Genomic DNA, 5,158 nt, shown 5'->3' with positions numbered 1-5,158 from the left:
GCGCGCCTCTACATCGACCAGTATGTACGTACACGCTCGCGACCAGAATGACAAAGCTACATACGCTTCGACGAGGTGGGTCCCGACTGTCAGGCACTTCCTTGTGTGTGAAGATGTAGCTGGTGGGTCCCAACAGTCAGGGGGGAAACGTTTTTTTCGTGAAATACGGTGGCCCGTCTAGTGGGTCCCTACTGTCAGGTGGAGGAATAATTATTTCATGCGTAATATGGAGGCACTTCCTTTCTGCGGCCGTGGACCCAGCTGTCAGCCTCTCCATGTACAGTACTCTTTCGATGGAAGTTGTTCCTTGACCATGTTGACCATGCCGCGCTGATAGCACCAATGCGATGGACGACGACGAGGCCTAGGAAGGGGACGACGTGAAGCCGGGGAAGACGCGGCAGTGGAAGCCCACACAAAGAGGAGTATGAGGGTTCACTGGTTCGGCTGCGGTGTGAGGCTGCCGTCGCCGCAGAATAACAGGGGGTGTGGGTGAGTAGAGGCGGATGGCCTGGCCAGTGGTGGGAGTAGTAGGGGGCGGCGAGGCCTCCGTGGCATCACAGCCGGCCACGGGAGGCAGGAGCACGCGGCACGACCGACGCTGGTTTGGGTGGCTGGAGGAAGAAGACAAGAGGTTGAAGAAGTACTACGGCCGTTGGATGGACATCGTACGGTCACTGGAGTTAGAATCATTCATATTGACTAAGTTGACAAAGCCCTCCGTCCCCGTCAACTTAGTAGGCCCACAAGTTAGCCTCCCACGCAGGGGGTATTCATTTTTTTGTGCGTAATAAGGAGGCACTTCCTTGCGTGCGAAGATATAGCTGGTGGGTCCGAGCTGTCAGTGGGAGGAACTTTTTTTCGCGAAATACACAGGCCCTTCCGATGGGTCCCAGATGTCAGGTGGAGGATTTATTATTTTGCCCGTAATAAGGAGGTATTTCCTTATGTGCGGCCATGGACCCAACTGTCAGCCTCTCCATGTACAGTCCACTTCCGATGGATGCCGTTCGTTGACCACGCCACGCCGAGAGCACCAGGGCGGTGGACGACGGCGAGGCCTACGAAGGGAACGACACGGAGCCGGGGAAGACACGGCAGTGGCTGCCCACACGGTGGGGAGTACGAGGGTTGAATGGTTCGGATGCCATCGCCAGAAAATAACAGGAGGTGTGGGTGAGTAGAGGGATAAACAGGCCAAGGATGCGAGTACGGTGGGGCAGTGAGGCCTGCCCGGCAGCACAGCCGGCCACGGGAGGCGGGAGCAGGCGGTTCCGCCGGCGCTGGTTTGGGTGGCTGGAGCAAGAAGATTAGAGACTAAAGAAGCACGATTGCCGTTAGATTGACATCTAACGGTCTGACGCTGGTAGAGTCGATTATTGATTAAGTTTCTTTTTTTGAGAAACCTTGTGTACGCATGAACTTAGTAGGCCCATAAGTCAGTCTCCAAATCTGTGGCAGACAACATAAAGCCCATTTGCTACAAAAATTATAATTTGCAGCCCATTTGCTAATTCTTAAGTAATTTATTATAGCCCATTTTCTGCCCAGGACCACGGTCAAAAAGTTCAACCTTATTTTACATATTTCGGTGGAGTCCGAACTGTTGTAATCCCGAAATGATAAACATTTTTTTAAGAACTTATTGATTTGCCAAAAATCGTTTTGTCTTTGTAAACAAATAAGACGTGGGACAATTGAGTTGGTTTAAGGGAAAACCAGTGGTAAAGAAATCAGCGCTGGGAGAGAAAACAACAACAAAAATAAGGATATAAATATAAAAAGGGAACTTTATGTATTTTCAATATAATGATACGTGTACATGAACTAGTAAAACTATAGGTAGAGATTAGAAAACGGATGTAGGACATGGCGTTTCAAGAGGAAAATAGAACTGGGCTGTGTGTTTGATTCAGTAAAAAAACTACCTGCGGATGTTGTAAGACAAAATATAACTAACGCTGGCGGGCCAGAGGCCAGTAGATACCTGCTGGATCTTTGTGCCCCGCTGACGTTATGGGCTGGGCCTATTAAAAACAAAACCAAGCCTGGGCAGTCTACAACCCAGTTAAAACTTGCTCGACCTGAAAAAACAATATACCTGCTACCTGCTCAACAAACGAGAGAATTCTGTAAGTACAGACTGATAACTGGGATGCAACAGGTATATTGTTTTTTCATCGTGATAATCAAGGTTGGAAAAAGTGCTAGGCGGTACGCGGGCGATGACTCTCTGCCTAGCGCCTAGCCTGCCTAGGCGGGCCAAGGCGTTTTGTATGGTAGCGGGTTAGGAGGACAATTTTTTGGCTAGGCATAGCCTTAGGCATTTTCTAGTACAGTAGATTATGACAATTGAATGATAATAAGATACTCCCTCCATCCCATGATATAAGATCTTATATTCTCATGATATTAAGATCTTATATTATTGGAAGGAGGGAGTACATCACAACAACGGGAAGAACTAAAAATGATCTACTCAAGGGAAGTAGCAGTAACATAGAAACATCAAATATTCAAATATAGTTGAGGCAAAAATCACGCAAGACCCAATATGGCATATAGCATTATAAATTATGAGCACAAGTTCACAAGTACTTTATTCCTAGAATCTTATTTGAAAGACTTATCTCAAGTCACAACAGGGATAGTTCCACACAGACGCACAACTTGAGTTAATTTAGGATCAATAGGACGTGTCCACTGTCAATGGGACCTATCTTGTGTGGCTCAGCGCTTCCAATACAAGTAACTTCGGCATCTCCAACACGAGAAATATTCACGCCTTCTCTGAGCTAGAGCTCTAGCTCACTGGAAGTATTTTCCTTCCTCTTCTTAGATGCCTCCTCAAGAGATTTCTTGCACCTATCTTTAGCTTCATGCGAGCTTTTCTTGCATTTAGCCACAAAATTACCAACGTGAGCCACATGCTGCTTGTGACGATAAACACCTCCAATGATCACATGGTTACAAAACAAACACTTCACTTTGTCCTTGTTGGAAACATCGGCTAGACTCCCATACTCCCATCCCACATCATCCGACTTTCTCTTACGGGCATTCTCTTCCTACAACACTAACGTTGTGTTTGTCTCCAACATCCTACAAATGCTCAAATACACAACAACAATTGTTCAGTAATTCACATCGATAATGATAAAAATATGGGCTAGGTCTATCAAAGTGGAGAGCACAAGTAGGCATAAATCTAGATAATAATCAAAGCAAAAATGTAATATAGTTGTCTGTACGGGTGTGCGTGTGTCCACATCTGAAAACACATAGTGGAAGATAAATCATTACCCACTCAATTAGGTATATGATTTTTACAGAAGAAGGCAGAAGCAAAGCAATATAAGTTATAATATCATAAATTCATAGTGTATGTAGATCAAATATGAAATAGGTAGGAAGCTGTCGATCGAGAGATTCCAAGCAAAACAAACTAAATAGAAAATACAAAAACTGCAATGAGGGAAACCAAAGAACATCATTTTTTGTATTACAAGATAATAAATTTGTTGCATAATTGCATTGGAAACTTATTTAGTCCTGCAAGGTTGCAACGCTCGATATAGATCCAGAAGCAAATTCGTTTTTATACCGACTAAACAACCCTCTGATTAATGAACCTCGAGTCTCCACACTCCACAGTAAAGATTACCAGCAACCACATACATATGATCCTACTTTTACACTAGGACTAGTTCTGGATGGTGTTGCATCTTGGCATCAGGCAACAGAAGAGAAAATCATGTAGCACAAACTTCACTAACATCAAGATGCTACTTATAACGGAAGTTATTTGACAAGCACTGATGCGCACAACACAGTGATTTACTTGAAGAGACGAATGATCCCAATTTTATACGAGTTTTGATGATAAATCAGGGATGTGTATCTCCAGTACCGAAGAGCTGATCAACCTGCTGCTACCCAAGATGGTTATGCGTACAATATGCAAGTTTAGGGAAATGGTGGCAACTTCTCCAGGAAGCAGAATGATTACCTTCAGAACAGCCGCCTGTAGGTAGCAGTCCTCTTTAACTTCTTCAGGCACTAGATAGGACCAGCCCTTATTAACTTGTCGTATGAGCTGTCAAGTAAAACATCACACAATTATAATTTATATGTATAGTCTATTGATGATTCTAGTTGAGCTGACGGTTAATGACCATCAGCAAATCAGTGCAAGTGTATAACCTATCAGTATAATTATGAATAATTATCTACTGGGTGTAATCCAAGAATTTTTATTCAGGGTGGAATTCCAGGAAGATATTAGAGCTGAGAAGTGATTTTTAATATGAGGATAACCACAATCTTCATTATTTGCAGTCTTGTGTTATCCCAAGTATACTATAGTGTTCGTTTCAAAAAAATAACTCTACTGTTCAGTACAGAAAAGTCCACTTACAATAGTCATCTTATCAATTTCCTCTTCATAGTTCTGGAGTTAACAAATAATAGAAAAATTGCAGACCAATGAAATTACAAGCGAGGGATGGATCAAGCAACATCCAACCAGCAATCCAGAGGCAAATAATATTGTATACTTTTCAAAGATCATCTATGAAGTAAATAGATCTACAAAACTGCAGATCGAGTGTCCTAAAAAAACTACAAATTGAGGGATTACAAGAGAGGGATGGAGTAGCAACCAATAGCAATCCGATGGGACGGGCAGCAGGAAAATCTATAGGCTACAGTAGAGGACAAGACATGGGAAGCGGAGGAACAAATGAAATCGCATCTCACTTACAGGAAACAGCAGGGAGAAGAGACCGAACCTCAAATGTTCACACGCGGAGAGATGGCGAGGAGGAAGAAGTACGGGCGGCGTGGAGGAGTTGAATCTTTACCTTCTAGTGGCCGGAGGATGAAGCGACGATGGAATAGCTCAGGCCGTCACCGCCCTTTTGTGTTTATATATATATCCAAATCCTAGCCAAATATAGTATCTCCTTTCCTCTCGCTGGCAAACTCCCCGCAATCTTCTCGCCATCTTCCCCAAAATTCTCGCACCTTCCCGTCCGTGCTTTCAGCGGCGCGAGCTCCATACCGGGCCGCACCTTGCCCTGCCTTGCGCCGCCTCCTCGCCGCTTTCTATTGCATAATCGCGTCTAGGCGTACGCGTTGCTCCGCCTAAGCGATGGGG

At 44.5% G+C, this 5,158-nt stretch overlaps 1 long non-coding RNA gene across 1 annotated transcript; it reads right to left on the bottom strand.

Annotated features, from left to right (window-relative positions):
* Positions 1-2,539: 2,539 nt before the first annotated feature.
* Positions 2,540-4,860, bottom strand: LOC147985623 (uncharacterized). The gene is made up of 2 exons (XR_015615132.1): positions 4,010-4,860; positions 2,540-3,102 (listed from the first exon to the last, which is right to left on the bottom strand). It is a non-coding gene; the product is annotated as an uncharacterized LOC147985623 (long non-coding RNA).
* Between the last annotated feature and the right edge of the window lie 298 nt (positions 4,861-5,158).

This window comes from Triticum urartu, chromosome 2A (genome assembly GCF_056163025.1).
Source record: "Triticum urartu cultivar PI428250 chromosome 2A, HENAU_Tu73, whole genome shotgun sequence".
Lineage (NCBI taxonomy): Eukaryota > Viridiplantae > Streptophyta > Magnoliopsida > Poales > Poaceae > Triticum > Triticum urartu.
Note: the sequence above shows the minus strand (reverse complement) of the source record. Positions and strands in the feature narration are given on the sequence as shown.